Source organism: Bombina bombina, chromosome 3 (genome assembly GCF_027579735.1).
Source record: "Bombina bombina isolate aBomBom1 chromosome 3, aBomBom1.pri, whole genome shotgun sequence".
Classification (NCBI taxonomy): Eukaryota; Metazoa; Chordata; class Amphibia; order Anura; family Bombinatoridae; genus Bombina; species Bombina bombina.
Window position 1 is genome coordinate 383,602,385 of NC_069501.1, and position 18,975 is coordinate 383,621,359.

Below are 18,975 nucleotides of genomic sequence, written 5' to 3' on the forward strand. Positions count from 1 at the left end.
TTGTTTTACAATATAAATACTTAACATTGGTAGGAAAGTGTTCAGAGGACCCAGCTTCTAAGGTAGAGCATGCAAATTTGAACAACTTTCCAATTTACTTCTCTTATTTTCTTAATTCTTTTGGTATCCTTTGTTGAAAAGCAGGGAGGTAAGCTCAGGAGTGTGCATATGTCGGAAGCACTATATGGCAGCAGTTTTGCAATAATTTTATACATTTGCTAGCGCACAAGATGGCAGCAGTTTGTACTGCCATAAAGTGCTCTAAACATGTAAATGATACCTACCGAGGTATCTCTTCAACAAAGAATACTGTGATAAAAAAGCAAATTTGATAATAGACGTAAATTAGAAACATATTTAACATTGTATGCTCTCTCTGAATCACAAAATAAAACTTTGGGGTTTCATGTCTCTTTAATCAAACAGTGCCCCACTCAAAGCTATCAGCGCTATTCAAAATAAAGCAATGTGGCAAATACACGCAAAAACAATATAAAATAGGAGCATCTGCTGTTCCATATCATATTTTTAAGTATAAATAACATACAAAGGTCCTCACATATGCAGCTGTTTTCCAGATGTGTTAATTGTGCAGGAAATATGGGCTTGAAATATTCACACTATAAGGTAAGCGTTTTATCTTCTTTTGCGATTCAAAAACAAAATGGACAAGTAAATCTGTGATTATTCATGCCACTAATTTTCTCCAGCTTTCTGCATTGTAAGTGAATGCACAGAAAAAATATCTACATTTGGTTTATGACACTGATTCTTCAGCAGACCATCAAACAACAACAATTGCTTATAACTAGCATAAAAGAGAACAAGTTTGCATTTTTAAATACATAAATTATTGCTCCCCCCACATTTATTGACTTAAAGGGATAGGAAAGTCAGAATTAAACTTGCATGATTCAGATAGAGAATGTCATTTAAAGACACATTTTTTAATTCACTTCAATTTTCAAATGTGTTTCATTCTCTTAGAATCACTTGTTAAAAAATGAATATGCACATATCATACACTAGTAGGGGCTGCTGCTAATTGGTGCCTGCACACATTTGTCTCTTGTGATTGGATAAATAGATATGTTCAGCTTCCTGTCAGTAGTGCAATACTGTCCCTTCAGCAGTGGATAAAAAGAGAATGAAGAAAATTTGATAATACAATTAAATTGGAAAGTTGTTTAAAATTGTATGTTCTATCTGATTCATAAAAGAAAATTTTGGGGTTTACTATCCCTTTAAGAATCATATGCAGTTTCCTGGTTTCTTAGAACTATGCAGTCAAGTGTACAGAACACAGAATGTAAAATGAGAATGAGTGCATAAAATGTTTAATTATTTAAAAACCCAGGAAAATGCTCTTCTAAAACAAAGCATTCATAGATAACTACCTGGCAAAATATCTTTTAGCCAATTTGTTAGAACTGTTGTAGACCATTCCAAGTTATATTTTTTAAACCAGCTTTAATTCTTTATTTAACCCCTTATTACTGGGACTTTCAGAGAAGAAATTGCCCAAAATAACTGAGAATTTTTGGCATTTTTCCTATCACTCTTTTTAAACAGAAATAGAGCCTTGTTTTTTTATTTACCTGTCAACACTATGGGGCATATTTATCAAGCTCCTTATGGAGCTTGGTGCTTCATGTTTCCGGCGAGCCTTCAGGCTCGCCAGAAACAGAAGATATAAATCAGCGGTCTAAAGACTGCTGCTCCATAACCTGGCCGCCTGCTCTGAGGCGGCGGACAGAAATCGACAGAAATCAACCCAATCGAATACGATTGGGTTGATTGACACCCCCTTCTAGCTGCCGATTGGCCGCAAATCTGCAGGAGGCGGTATTGCACCAGCAGTTCAAAAGAACTTCTGGCGCATTGATAAATGCAGAGAGCGTATGCTGTCGGCATTTATCGATGTGCAGCGGACATGATCCGCTATATCGGATCATGTCCGCTCACACCATCATAAATAGGTATATATTTTTTAACTAGACAACCCAAGGTATTGATTTAGGTCCAATTTGATATATTTAATGCCACCATTTAACCACCAAATGTGATCATGTATAAAAAATTGATAACTTTTTTAACAAACTTTGGGTTTCTTGCTAAAATTATTTACATACCGCATATGCAATCATGGCACAGATTATAGTAAAAACATCTCTGGGATCCCCTTTATTCAGAATAAGCAGACATACATGGCTTTGCAATTGCTTTTTGGTAATTAGAAGGCCGCTATTTGCAGCTGCGCAACACACTTCTATTATTCCTGGCAGTAAGGGGTAGCTTGTAAGGTTAATTTTAGCTTTACCATAGAGATTACCCTCCCACCTGTCACCTCCCCCCCTCTGATCCCTACACAATCCCTCCCAAACAGCTATCTTCTCTCCCTCACCCCTCACTGGTCACCACCATCTTAGGTACTGGCAGATAGTATGCCAATATGAAGATTTAAGGCATTAAAAAATATATATATATATTTATTTTTTTTGCAGTGTGTAATCCCCATTTACCCCCCAACCTCCCTGACCCCTCCCAAACTGCTCTCTAACCCTCCCCTCTCTAACTGGTGTCCGCCATCTTTGTTACTGGTGTCTGACATCTTAGTTAGTGTAGTGGTCCCCCCACCTACCCCCCTCTAGATCATTAGGGCACCCCCCCACCTTCCCACCCCACTATTTTCTGTAGCATAGATCCTCATCCCTCCCTCTCCCTTTATTTTTTTCTGTAGCATAGGGTCGTCCGACTCCCTGCCACTCTGTCCACCAACCTCCCGGATTCAATCCTCCCGTCAGCACCAGCAGATGATCGTTACAGACAGTGACACTGTGTAACGACCTGGCATCTGCCTTTATATGGAAGAAGAGTACCGATCACACTCCAGTTCCATATGCAGGCAGATTCCATGGGCTCAGGAACCCCAGCTCTTGGCTGTAACTTCCGGCAGCTCAGACATATATATATATATATATATATATATATATATATATATATATATACATTTTGCTGTACAATAAGCAAAGTACAGCACAATGTATATATACGTAGCATTGGGTTAAGAGGTTAAAATGCATATGTTATCCAACAATTCTATGTTACTTTAAATTATAATTTTAAGTCATAATACAACTCACATCATTCCTCCCATGAGAAAACAAGCAGCTTATTGCACACTGAAGGATTAACTAGTTGTGCCCACTTTGGCCTAGATTACAAGTGGAGCACACAAATATTAGTGCTATTGTACTCTAAGTTAAATCAATAGCAATTTTTTTATGCTCATATAAAAAGCTGAAAGTATTATATTAGTACTTGAGTGAAAGCCTCAGGCATGCTAACATCTAGATGTTGTATAGTGCTACTGCACTTAATCCCTCTTATACTAGATGTCTATGGGGGCGTGCTGAAAAACTCATGTCAGCTACCACTGAAACACTAAGCTGAAGGTGCACAAAGCGGAAGGTGCATTAAGGCTTGAAGACCTTTAAATAAATAATACTATTTTTGCTTTTAAAATGAGAATTTTAAGACAGATTTGTTCTATAATTTGTGGAGGAACAAAAAATGTCATTGATTAGCTGTACCTGGGATAGCCCTATTCTTGCCCAATGTAAAAATAGAATGAAAATGGTTTTTCAAAGATCCCAAATTATGATTTTGTATTGTGATATATTTTCAAAACACTTCACAGATACAGTGCATTCAGATCCATTCATTCTTTCATGTTTTGTTATGTTGCAGCCAAATACAAAAAAAAATCACATCGATCTCACTCCATACCCAATAATAACAAAGCAAAAACCTTGATTTTGATAACTTTGCAAAAAAAATTAAAAAAAAAAAGAAAAAAAAAACTAAAATATCATCTTGACATAAGTATTCAGACCTTTTGCAATGACACTTTAAATTTAGCTCCGGTGTATCCCATATCTCTGGATTATCTGTGATGTCTCTACACTTTGATTGCAGTCCACTTGTGGCAAATTCAATTGACTGGACATGATTTGGAATGAAAATGCATATCTGAGCAAAAACCAAGCCATGAACTGCCTGCAGAGTTCAGAGACAGGATTTTGTTGAGGCCCAGATCTGTGGAAGGCTATAATTTATTTTTTGGCTGCATCGAAGGTTCCCAAGAGCACAGTGGCCTCAATAATTCTTAAATGGAAGAAGTTTGGGACAAATAGAGCTGGCTGCTTGATTAAACTGTGCAATCGGGGGAGAAGGGCCTTGGTAAGGGAGGTGACCAAGAACCCAATGGTCACTCTGAATGTGCTCCAGGGATCATGTCTGGTGATGGGAGAAACTTGCAGAAGGACAACCATCACTGCAACACTCCACCCATCTGGGCTTTATGGGAGTGTGGCCAAGTAGAAGCCTCTTCTCAGTGAAAGACACATGAAAGCTATAAGGTAACAATAGATTACCTGTACAGAAGTATTGCATTATGTACTTAAAAGTGTTCAAAAAAATACATGCTCACCAATGTGTCAACCCATTCTTCTTTTGCTGAGCAACTGCAGCTGTCTATTTAGGGCTAGATTTATCAAGCCCATCTCCCCCTTTGACTGTAGGTTCGCAGTCACAATTTATCATCAGCCCGTTGCTTCCCTGCCCTGTTCTTAGGTGGAGAATTTGAATCTCCTCAGTCACATTTGACCGGGGAAATTAACTTCTCCTGCCCCCTTGATTGGCTGTACGCCCGCAGAGAGCTGGGTTGCATGCGAGCGCACAGGAACACTTGTGTGCAATGGCAGAGGAAAAATTGGGCAGACAGGGACAAATATGTATCAATTTAACCTGCATTTAGTTATTCATACTCAGAACACCAATATATAGTGCCAGTCTGCTTCCTTGCAGAATTTAACTTAACTAACTACCTTAAATGTTTAAGGGAAACTAAAATAAAAAAAATCACAAAAAACACATTTAGCTGTCTACTGCATACTCTACATTTTCCAGCAGTACAATGATCCTAAGCACACAGCCAAGGCCCAATACAATGCAAGAGGGTCTTATAACAACTCTGTAAATGTGTTTGAGTGACCCAGCCAGAGCCTGGACTTGAACCAAATTGAACATGAATAATATGAAAATTGAATATATGACATTAAAATTATAACATTAAAAACAAGAAAGGTAAATGCACCTAGCAGGGCACACTGAGGGGTATATTTATTAATGGGTGAGCGGACATGATACAATGTAGCGTATCATGTCCGCCGCACATCGATAAATGCCAACAGCATTCTTGTGAACTGCTGGTGCAATGCTGCCCCTGCAGATTAGCAGGGGGTGTCAATCAACCCAATCGTATTCAATCGGGTTGATTTCTGTCCGCAGCCTCAGACCAGACAGACAAGTTATGGAGAAGCGGTCTTTAGACCGCTGCTTCATAACTTCTGTTTTCAGCGAGAATGGAAACAAGGGGCATCAAACTCCATATGGAGCTTGATAAATCGGCCGCTGAGACTCAAATAATAGCTCATATGATAGAAAGATCGTAATATAAAAACAGTGAAATAGTCTCTAGAAAATTCACAAATGAATCTGTTAGATAGAGTGATCTTCAAGAATAATGTGTGGAAAAAAGTATTCAAAAAATAGATTTATAATCGAAATAAAAAATACAAAATAAAATGAGAAAACAAAAATATAATGTACACGCATAAAAAAATAATATATATATATAAATATATATATATATATATATATATTCAACAGAAAGGAAGAGCACTCCACGGGAGTGCTCTTTAATGTGAACGTTTTCGGTAGACATGTGCATGGCGAAAAAAATTGGTTCGGTTCGGATCGATTCGGAATTTTTCGAAGTTTGGTTCGGATCGATTCGAATTCGGAAAATTTTGAATCGATTTGTTTCGTATTCGTTTCAGATTAATTCGGATTCGAAGAAATTCGGCTGGATTCGGTTCGATTCGGTTCGGAAATTCGGAATTTCGGTAAGTGTTAGGTGGGATTATACTAGTATTATGTACTGTATATTAGGTGTAACTCATAGCAGAGTGATATAACCTAATATACTGTACAAAACTAGTGTAATCCATGGCCATCCGAATTTACCAAATAAATCCAAAGTAATTCCATTTATTCGCGAAATTCGGCAGTATTTTAATTCGGAAATTCGGTTCAATCCGAATCGCCGAATTTTCCGAATTTCCAAATCGAACCGAACCGAATTGCACATATCTAGTTTTCAGACAAACTGTCCGTCCTCACACAAGTAAGTGTAAACAGTAACTTACCCTCAACCATAAATGCATTGTTCATAACGCCGAGAACACGCTCTCCCGGGTTGGACCTCCCTCAAACTGACATCACCGCCCTGGGCAACGTGTAAGCAGCATGCTAAAAACAAAATTATAAATACATTGACAAAAGTTCAAAACTGGCTGATCTAAGTTACAGTACATTGTCTAACCAACATTAAGTGTAAAGCACATTATCCATATAGAAAATTATTTCAAACGATGTTCAATACATGTTACTGGTTACTATGGAAACGATTTAAACAGATAATATAAGATTATACAATTAGGTATCATGTTCTACCTTTTTACACTTCTATGCAGGCAGGATCAATATAACTGCTGTTATAATTATTAATCGTATTCCTTTTTTGCAACTTACCTATATAGATATTTTCTGTCTATACTATATATTTATATATCTAGAGTAGGTAAAGTCTGGTCTATAGTGCTAGCGAGTTACGCTATGTATTATTTGTTTAAATCTGGTCCATAGTAACCAGTAACATGTATTGAACATCGTTTGAAATAATTTTCTATATGGATAATGTGCTTTACACTCAATGTTGGTTAAACAATGTACTGTAACTTAGATCAGCCAGTTTTTAATTTTTGTTAAAGGGACACTGTACCCAAAAATTTTCTTTCGTGATTCAGATTGAGCATGACATTTTAAGCAACTTTCTAATTTACTCCTATTATCAAATTTTCTTCATTCTCTTGGTATCTTTATTTGAAATGCAAGAATGTAAGTTTAGATGCCGGCCCATTTTTGGTGAACAACCTGGGTTGTCCTTGCTGATTGGTGGATAAATTCATCCACCAATAAAAAAGTGCTGTCCAGAGTACTGAAACAAAAAAAAGCTCAGATGCCTTCTTTTTCAAATAATGATAGCAAGAGAAAGATGATAAAATTGATAATAGGAGTAAAATAGAAAGTTGCTTAAAATTGCATGCTATTTCTGAATTACAAAAGAAAAAATTTGGGTTCAGTGTCCCTTTAATGTAATTTGTAATTTTGTTTTTAGCACGCTGCTTAAGCGTTGTCCAGGGTGGTGACGTAAGTTTGGGGGCGGTCCAACCCGGGAGAGCATGTTCACGGAGTTATGTACAATGCATTTGTGGTGGAGAGTAAGTTACTGTTTACACTTATTTGTCTGAGGACGGACAGTTTTTCCAAAAACGTTCACATTAAAGTGTGCTTAAAAATTCTAAGTCCCGTGGAGTGCTCTTCCTTTCTGTTGACTATAAATATCTTTGGTGCACCCGGGGCCTCAGCTCAGGATTCTGGAGTGCGGTCTGTCTGCTATATATATATATATATATATATATATATATATATATATATATATATATATATATATATATACACTGTGCGCAGAATTATTAGGCAAATGAGTATTTTGACCACATCATCCTCTTTATGCATGTTGTCTTACTCCAAGCTGTATAGGCTCGAAAGCCTACTACCAATTAAGCATATTAGGTGATGTGCATCTCTGTAATGAGAAGGGGTGTGGTCTAATGACATCAACACCCTATATCAGGTGTGCATAATTATTAGGCAATTTCCTTTCCTTTGGCAAAATGGGTCAAAAAAAGGACTTGACAGGCTCAGAAAAGTAAAAAATAGTGAGATATCTTGCAGAGGGATGCAGCACTCTTAAAATTGCAAAGCTTCTGAAGCTTGATCATCGAACAATCAAGCGTTTCATTCAAAATAGTCAACAGGGTCGCAAGAAGCGTGTGGAAAAACCAAGGCACAAAATAACTGCCCATGAACTGAGAAAAGTCAAGCGTGCAGCTGCCAAGATGCCACTTGCCACCAGTTTGGCCATATTTCAGAGCTGCAACATCGCTGGAGTGCCCAAAAGCACAAGGTGTGCAATACTCAGAGACATGGCCAAGGTAAGAAAGGCTGAAAGACGACCACCACTGAACAAGACACACAAGCTGAAACATCAAGACTGGGCCAAGAAATATCTCAAGACTGATTTTTCTAAGGTTTTATGGACTGATGAAATGAGAGTGAGTCTTGATGGGCCAGATGGATGGGCCTGTGGCTGGATTGGTAAAGGGCAGAGAGCTCCAGTCCGACTCAGACGCCAGCAAGGTGGAGGTAGAGTACTGGTTTGGGCTGGTATCATCAAAGATGAGCTTGTGGGGCCTTTTCGGGTTGAGGATGGAGTCAAGCTCAACTCCCAGTCCTACTGCCAGTTTCTGGAAGACACCTTCTTCAAGCAGTGGTACAGGAAGAAGTCTGCATCCTTCAAGAAAAACATGATTTTCATGCAGGACAATGCTCCATCACACGCGTCCAAGTACTCCACAGCGTGGCTGGCAAGAAAGGGTATAAAAGAAGAAAATCTAATGACATGGCCTCCTTGTTCACCTGATCTGAACCCCATTGAGAACCTGTGGTCCATCATCAAATGTGAGATTTACAAGGAGGGAAAACAGTACACCTCTCTGAACAGTGTCTGGGAGGCTGTGGTTGCTGCTGCACGCAATGTTGATGGTGAACAGATCAAAACACTGACAGAATCCATGGATGGCAGGCTTTTGAGTGTCCTTGCAAAGAAAGGTGGCTATATTGGTCACTGATTTGTTTTTGTTTTGTTTTTGAATGTCAGAAATGTATGTTTGTGAATGTTGAGATGTTATATTGGTTTCACTGGTAAAAATAAATAATTGAAATGGGTATATATTTGTTTTTTGTTAAGTTGCCTAATAATTATGCACAGTAATAGTCACCTGCACACACAGATATCCCCCTAAAATAGCTATAACTAAAAACAAACTAAAAACTACTTCCAAAAATATTCAGCTTTGATATTAATGAGTTTTTTGGGTTCATTGAGAACATGGTTGTTGTTCAATAATAAAATTTATCCTCAAAAATACAACTTGCCTAATAATTCTGCACTCCCTGTATATATATATATATATATATATATATATATATATATATATATATATATATATATATATATAATATGTCTGTAGAGATATCTCCCAAAAAACTGTGATAGTGATCCTTATATAATCCTTGTGACATTATCCTGAAAATCACCTAAAAGAAAGTCCTGAATAAGACCTGAGTGAGGACCGAAACGCGTAGATTTGAAGACAATACAGCTCAAGTTTTCCAAGTATTCCTCTTATGGTGAAGGCCGGTAAGCCTAATTCACTATAGGACAGGCATTATCACAAGGTTTTGTACATTGTTTTTTATTTATTTTAGGTGATTTTTAGGATCATATCATGAGGATATCACAGATTATCACTTTATTCATTAGGATTATTTGAATCACATGATTATATAAGGATCACCATCACAGTTTTTTTTTGAGATTTCTCTCTCTCTCTCTCTCTATATATATATATATATATATATATATATATATATATATATATATTTATATTTTTTTTACATGTGTAATTATAGATCTATTTTTTTAATACTTTTTTCCTCACATTGTTCTTGAAGATCACTCCATCTAACAGATATGTTTGGGAATTTTCCTGAGACTATTTCACTGTTTTTATTTTACGATATATCTCTGCATCCCATGAGCCATTATTTGATTCTTAGGGACCGATTTATCAATGTCTGGCGGACATGATCCGCTGTAGTGTATCATGCACACCAGACATTGCTGAATGCTGACAGCATACGCAGTTGGTATTTAACATTGCACAAGCAGTTCTGATGAACTGCTTGTGCAATGCTGCCTCCTGCAGATTTGCAGCCAATCGGCCGCTAGCAGGGGGTGTCAATCAGGCGGCCTTTCAAGGGCTAAGAAACTTGCATATGAGCCTTCTGGGTTGAGCTTTCAACTAAGAATACAATGATTACAAAGTAAAATTGATGATAAAAGTAAATTGGAACATTGTTTAAAATTACATGCCCTATCTGAATCATGAAAGTTTATTTTTGACTTGAGTGTCCCTTAAAGTCCCCATTTTCTTAGTGCTATTATGTTTTGAGCGCAAGCGTAACATGTAACTCATCAAATGGAATATGAGCAATAATAGTGTACCCTGCATTATCCATTCAGTATAGAGCTCACTAAAAAATATTGACAGGGTTAAAATTATCTGGTAAATCTTTTTCATCATTCATGTGTAATACAAGATTGTGCTCTATTCTTAGCATATTGTCACAATATGCTGCCCCTAAGTTATAATCTAGGCCTAAATTGGTTAAATTGGGACTTGAAACCCCAATTTTTTCTTTCTTTTCATTTTAAAAAGTTTCCAATTTACTTCTATTACAAAATGTTTACATTGTTCTCATGTAATTCGTTGTTGAAGAGATATCTAGACAGGTAGCCTGCAAATGTCTATAGCACTACATGACAGGAAATAGTGCTGCCATCAATGCATGACATTGTTGCAAAACTGCTGCCTTATAGTGCAGACACGTGCGCGCTCCTGAACTTAGCTTCCAGCAACAAAGGATAATAAGAAAACAAAGACCATTTGACAATGGAACTACATTGGAAAGTTGTTTAAAATTGTATGTTCTCTTTCTGAATCATGAAATAATTTTTTTTTAGTTTTATGTTCAATGTACTCTGGGAAACTTGCCCCTGTGTGTGCGAATGCAGTGTAACTTGATAAGATAATTGGGCTTACCAAACCTACCGCCTAGATTTACAGCTCTGCTTAATCCATCTGTTACTGAAAATAATGCAAAATGAGTAATCCCTGGGTATTTATTTAACTTTTTGATCACGTTATATTCTGGTCTTTTGGATATTTTTATGAAACATAAGGTGTTGTGTGGGCTGCAGCACATTCTTTTGCTACCAGAAATTGTTTCCATTTAAAATAGACATATTACTAATTTTATTAAAAGGATATTGTACTAAGCAAACTTCTATAAACCAATTAAAATTAGAACATTTTATTTGCCTGAAAAATCTGTTTAAATTGACACAAATATATTTGCAGTTGTTACTTTCTACTAATGCCCATTGCATGATAAGGAAAAAAACTAGCAATTAACTTTATTTAGCAAAAGAAAAGATTTATGAGGCGTTATGTATCACTTGCTTTACAAACTGTTAATTAAAAACATTGGTAAGGAAACAGAAAATGGATCAAAAATATCTGTCCAAAATGCCGGTCAATTCCAACTTTTTTTTTTTTTTTTTATCTAAGCTATCACAATTTTACTGAGTCAAACACAACTGAGATTGATAACATCTCTGAATTGCACCCAGAACAAAATATCGGCTAGATTACGAGTTTTGTGTTATGAGTGAAAAAGCCTCATAACGCTGCTTTTTCACTACCGCTGGTATTACGAGTCTTGCAGGTATCTGTACCGCACACTTTTTTGGACGTGACGAAACGTAACTACTGCACATTTCAAAAAGTCCTTTTTCAATGGGACTTCCATAGCGCAAGTATTATGAGTTTTGCCTGGGAGGCAAAAAATTAGACATGTGCGATTTGGTTCGGTTCGATTCGGAAATTCGTAAAATTCGGCAAATTTGGAGATTCGGATCGAACCGAATTTCTGAATTAAAATAGTGCCGAATCTACCGAATAAATCCGAATTACTTCGGATTTATTCGGATTTATTCGGTAGATTCGGATGGCCATGGATTACACTAGTATTGTACAGTATATTAGGTTATATCACTCTGCTATGGGTTACACCTAATATACAGTACATAATACTAGTCTAATACACAGCACATCCCACCTAACACTTACCGAAATTCCGAATTTCCGAACCGAATCGAACCGAATCCAGCCGAATTTATTCGAATCCGAAACAAATCCGAACCGAATTTATTTGAATCGAATGAATCCGAAACAAATCCGAACCGAATTAATTCAAATTTTTTCAAATTCGAATCACTCCGAACCAAAATTCGAAAAAATCGGAATCGATCCGAACCGAATTTTTTCGCCATGCACATGTCTACAAAAAAGTGAGCGGTACAGCCTATAACTACAAGATCTGTACCGCCATCTAAAGTCAGTAGCATAAAACTCATAACTAAAGTCTTACAAAGTACACTAACACCCATAAACTACCTATTAACCCCTAAACCGAGGCCCTCCCACATCACAAACACTAAAATAAAATTATTAACGCCTAATCTGCTGCTCTGGACATCGCCGCCACTTAAAAAATGTATTAACCCCTAATCTGCCGCTCCAGACATCGCCACCACTATAATAAACATATTAACCCCTAAACCGCCGCACTCCCACATCGCAAACACTAGTTAAATATTATTAACCCCTAATCTGCTGCCCCCAATGTCGCCGCTGCCACTATACTAAAGTTATTAACCCCTAAACCTAACCCTAAGTCTAACCCTAACACCCCTAACTTTAATATAATTAAAATAAATATAAATAAAAATTACTATCATTAACTAAATAATTCCTATTTAAAACTAAATACCTGTAAAATAAATCCTAAAATAGCTACAATATAACTAATAGTTACACTGTAGCTAGCTTAGGTTTTATTTTTATTTTACAGGCAAGTTTGTATTTATTTTAACTAGGTAGACTAGTTAGTAAATAGTTATTAACTATTTACTAGCTACCTAGTTAAAATAAATACAAATTTACCTGTAAAATAAAACCTAACCTAAGTTACACTAACACCTAACATTACACTACAATTAAATAAATTACATTAATTAAATACAATAAACTAAATTGCAAAAAAAAAAATAAACACTAAATTACACAAAATAAAAAAGAAATGATCAAATATTTAAACTAAATACACCTAATCTAATAGCCCTATCCAAATAAAAAACAAACCCCAAAATAAAAAAAAACCTAGCCTAAACTAAACTGCCAATAGCCCTTAAAAGGCCCTTTTGTGGGGCATTGCCCCAAAGAAATCAGCTCTTTCACCAGTAAAAAAATACAAACAACCCCCCAACAGTAAAACCCACCACCCACACAACCAAACCCCCCAAATAAAAACCTATCTAAACAAGCCTATGCTCCCCATTGCCCTGAAAAGGGCATTTGGATGGGCATTGTCCTTAAAATGGCATTTAGCTCTTTTCCATTACCCAAACCCTAAGCTAAAAATAAAACCCACCCAATAAACCCTTAAAAAACCTAACACTTACAGTTTTTGAAGACTGGACATCCATCCTCATCAAGCCGGGAGAAGTCTTCATCCAAGCGGGCAGAAGTCCTCAACGAAGCTGGGAGAAGTCTAAGCAGTCTCAGTGGGGATCAAAGAGATGAGAACAAGGAAGACAATGGAATCAGGAGACAGGGCAGGGGTTAGTGGGGGGGGGGGGGGTTCACAAAAAGAGCTGATTGCTTTAGGGCAATGCCCTACAAAAGGCCCATTTAAGGGTTATTGGTAGTTTATTTTTAGAACAGGGTTTTTTTTTATTTGTGGTTGTTTCTATTTTTTAAGGGGTATTAGAATAGGATTATTTTTATTTTTTTTCGTCATTTATTTTTTTCATTTCTGTAACATTTTTTTTGTAATATTAGGTGTTTTTTTTTTGTAATGTTAGTTTTTTTATTTTTCAGTAATGGTAGTTTTTTTTCTGTTATGGTAGTTTTCTTTTCTGTAATTGTAGATTTCTTTTCTTTAGTTTTTTTTCTAAAGTATTAGGTTTTTTTAAATTTTATAGGTAAGTTTTATTTTAAGGTAGTTAGGATTTTTTTTTAGTTAATTTAGAGGTATTTCAATTTGGGTTAAGTTAGGGGGTGTTAGGTTAGGGTGTTTAGATGCTATTTCATAACTTTGCGTTGTGGGGGAATGGCGGTTTAGGGGTTAATAGTTTATTTAGGTATTTTTTGCGATGTAAGGGAATGGCGATTTAGGGGTTAATAGTTTATTTAAGTACTTTGCAATGTGGGGGGATGGTGGTTTAGGGGTGAATAGTTTATTTAGTTACTTTGCAATGTGGGGGTGGGGGTTTAAGGGTTAGTAGTTTATTTAGGTACTTTGCGATGTGGGGAGATGGGGGCTTAGGCGTTAATAGTATTATTTATTTATTACGATGTGGGGGATGGCGGATTAGGGGTTATTAGGCTAGGGGCTAGGCACATTCCATTTCCTACAGGAAATGCGAAAATTCGAGGTCGCTTGCAAGAGTAGGGGATTTGGGGTTTTTCTCAACTTCTTTTGTCTCCATTAGTTCTTATGGGGGAACACATGAATGCGCACATGAAAACTCTGCTTATGATTTTTTCGCTTTTTGTTTTACCAGTAGCGCAAAATAAGTTGTTTTTTTTAACTTGCAATACCAGCAGAACTCGACAAGCGTAAAAAGCCTAACGCTAGCTATGTTTTCTCTAACAGAAAAAAACTATTTACCAAGGCACTTGTAATCTAGCCCTTAGGAAGTTATCTCTACAGGAGGAGGAGATCGAAGATAAGGACAACCTAATTGCAAAAACTAAAAAACAAACAAACATAGATTTTGGAAATTAAAAGGACACAAAGTTTCTCAATAAGAAAATATTGTTTTAATTGAAAATATTTTAAAGCACCATGATATTTCGTCTGCAACCTCAGAAAATAAAGTCAATGGATCCATAACATCTACTATGGGCCAGATTATTATAATATTTATTCTGAGTGTAACTGTACTTTGTAATGTATATTTGATGTGTTTTGTGACACTTTTTTGTTTCGCGAAACAGTTAACCAGAGCCTGAAGACGCAGTAATTATTCTAGCATAAATTGTGATTGAGGCCAAGCGATTTCTTTTACTTTCAGCTTGTAATACGAGCAGAAACCCTGTAAACATAGATATTGTTACTGTAATGTTTTAGTTAAGAAAAAAATATTGTGATGTATTAGTTAAAAAAAAAATATCATGATGTATTAGTTAAAAAAAAATATCATGATGTATTAGTTAAAAAAAAATATCATGATGTATAAACATTCAAAAAAATCTTGAGGAGGCCCTCCTATAAATTTTAAGTTCAACCTATAGGAGGAGATGCTGAAAAAAGCAATGACACCAGAGGCGGTCACATGCATAAGTAATGTCATAGATACTGATGATCCTTCTACCCCCCAGGAGACCTGGTGAGTGAGGAAATTTTTTTTTTTAAAAATTAACATTTAATTTATAAACACAACATACAACATTTAAAAAACATACATAAAACACACAAGGCAACTTTGCACATAAAACAAAACAGAAGTCTGAAATGGACATCACACACACAATAATGTATACTTAATCATATTTACACTAACATAAATCCAAACAATAACAGTCATTTTGATTAATGGAGGCCATGAATTTTCCTGACAAATATGCAACTGTAGACCACACTCTCCTTTACATCTGCATGCAGGTCCAAGGAACACAAGGATAGACTCCATTAGCAAGTGTATAAGAAAAAATACTTTTCAGCCTAATATATTACACAAAAACAGGCATACACAGGAGATCTTACCCTCAAAAGTATAAAAGTTCAATGCGAAGATAATAACACACATTATTTCTATTATTCTGTGGCCTACATTTAGAATGGATGAACAAATCAAAAGAAGAGGTCAAGATACAAAACACTTCACATGTGCAACATTAAGCCATTTCAGTCATGTTGTTTAATTTGCATAATGTGTGACTGAAAAACTCTTGTAGTATAATGTATCATCAGAGAGGGAGGGATGGCAAAGGCTGCATTCCCCAAGAACCTATGAGTACCTACAAAGAACAAATAGAAAGCCCCCTGTTTTGCTATGTGACAAAGAAAACTATACAGGGCCGATTTATCAAGCTCCTTCAGGCTCGCCGGAACATAATCTAAAGACCACTGCTCCAAAACCTGTCCGTCTGCTCTGAGGCCGTGGACAGAAATCAACCCGATTTAATACGATCGGGTTGATTGACACCCCCTGCTAGCGGCCGATTGTTCACGAATCTGCAGGGGGCGCATTGCACCAGCAGTTCACAAGAACTGCTGTTGCAATGATAAATGCAGACAGCGTATGCTGTCGGCATTTTTCAATGTGTGGCGGACATGATACACTATATCGTATCATGTCTGCTCGCACATTAATAAATATACCCCGAGATGTCAACTTTGCATACCTACATTTTGAATCTTTTTCCATGATTTTTAGATTGCCAATCACATAGATCCCTAAAGCTATATTCCCAAAGAAAGTACCTACTAAGAAAATAATAGAAAAGGCCTATTGTTGGTATTTGACAAGACTAATATATATACATGTCAAACTTTCATAAATTATGTTTTTATCTTTTTTTTTTTAAAGTTTTTCAGACCACCAACCTAGAGGGAGAAATCCTCAAAGCTAAACTTCCCAAGAAGCCATATGCTTCTATAAAGAAGACATCATTGTAAAGGCCCAGTATTGCTTTGTGAGAACACTAACATGGATACACTTGTCCTCTCTTTTCCTGTTTTCTAGGAGATGACAGCTATAAAAGAGACATACCGACAAAGCAAAAGTCCTTAAGAAACAATAAATACCTTTAAAGAGTATATCATTGACATCTTAGACAGGGACGTATTCCTTTTGCATACTACACAGGAATATAACACATTGCTGTACAAAGCCTTGCAGCCATTTGTAGCACATGCACATTTTCTAAAACAGATTACTATTGACACTTGGAATTGGACACATGGGTCATTATGCAATCGCTTATCTTTGCCTGTTTTCTCTCTTGCAGATGCGGCTATTCTTCATAAGCAATAAAGCTCAACAACCCAATAACAACAACAATCTATCAGACACTCTCAGTTTCTTTGAAAAACATGGATGATTTCTGAAAACTTGCAATCCACTCCATTGCCTACCTTTTCACCAGTCCTCTCAAACCCTAATATGCCAGATGTTATAGATCAGCCTATACGATTATATCTACAAGCTAGTGAAATATTCAGTATTGATTAATATTTGGTTTGGTTCAATTGTCCTCAAAAATGGTCATCGCCGTCATGGGTAGCACCATTTTGCTTTTTGTGTCTATGCATGTGCCAATGGTTATTTGATATCAGTATTATGATTTGGTTGTGTGTTATCGCTTGTTCTATGATTATTGCTTAACTATTGAATATGTTGTGTCCATGTTGATATTTATTTGATAACATTTGGTTGGGAAGACTATGAACTCAGAAGTTTATCTTGTCTATGGGTGAATTTTCCGGTATCTGCTTATATCTGATACAGGGCCAGATTACAAGTGGCAAGTTAAGTTATGCACAAGAGTAAAGGGGTTTATTGTGGGTGTTTGCGTGCATCGGTTTTATCGATCGTATAACAAGTTGAAGGTAAACACGATCGCTTGAGTGAATCGTGATGTACACTAGAATAATTACAGTGTCCTCAGAGCTCTGGTTACCTGTTTTGTGAAACAAAAAAAGTGTCACAAACCACATCTACAATACTTTACAAAGAACAGTTACACTCATAATAGCACAATCTAACAAAAATATTTTTAAAAAAATTCACAAAAAAGTTATAAGGGTTTAAAGAGATGAGGTCTCAGGTGTCGGAAAAAAAAGGCTGGCAAAGGGGTTTAATAAAGCAATACATATACACAAATATACTGTACATGTCTAAATATGTAAATATATATATATATGTTTATATGTGTGTACATATGTATTTATATATGTATTTACAGACATATATACACATATATACACATAAATAGATTTGTACACACATACAGATATATATATATATATATATATATATATATATATATATATATATATGCATTGGAGCCCTTTGCAGTTAAGTAGATGAAAACATGAAAAAACAAAATTTATGCTTACCTGATAAATGTCTTTCTTTCTGGATATGGAGAGTCCACAATGTCATCAATTACTAGTGGGAATATTACTCCTGGTCAGCAGGAGGAGGTAAAGAGCACCACAGCAAAGTTGTTCAGTGTCACTTCCGTACCCATAATTGCCAGTCATTCGACCTAAGAGAAATGGAAAAAGGAATAACACAAAGGTGTAGAGGTGCCTGAGGTTTAGTAAAAAAATAACTGTCTTAAACTAAAGGGTGGGGTCGTGGACTCTCCATATCCCGAAAGAAAGACATTTATCAGGTAAGCATGAATTTTGATTTCTTTCCTAAGATATGGAGAGTCCACAATGTCATCAATTACTAGAGGGAACCAAAACCCAAGCTAGAGGACACAGATGACTAGGGAGGGAGAGCAAGACAGGCAGGCCTAAACAAAAGGCACCACCTCTTGAAGAACCTTTCTCCCAAAAGAAGCCTCAGCCGAGACAAAAGTATAAAATTTGAAAAATTTGGAAAAAGTATGCAAAGAGGACCAAGTTGCAGCCTTGCAAATCTGTTCCACAGATGCTTCATTTTTTAAAGTCCAAGAAGAGGAGACAGCCTTGGTGGAACAAGCTATAATTCTCTCAGGTGGCTGCTGACCAGCAGTCTCATAAGCAAAATGAATTATACTTCTCAACCAGAGGGAAAGAAAAGTAGCTGTAGACTTCTGACCTTTACGCTTTTCAGAGAAACAAACAAACAGTACTGGCAAAAATCCTTAGTCGCCTGTAGGTAGAATTTGAAATGATGTCCAAGTTGTGCAACAGATGTTCCTTATGAGAAGAAGGATTAGGACATAGGGAAGGAACAACAATTTCCTGATTAATATTTCTATCTGTAACCAACTTAGGAAAAAACCGCCTTATCAGCATGAAAGATAAGGTAAG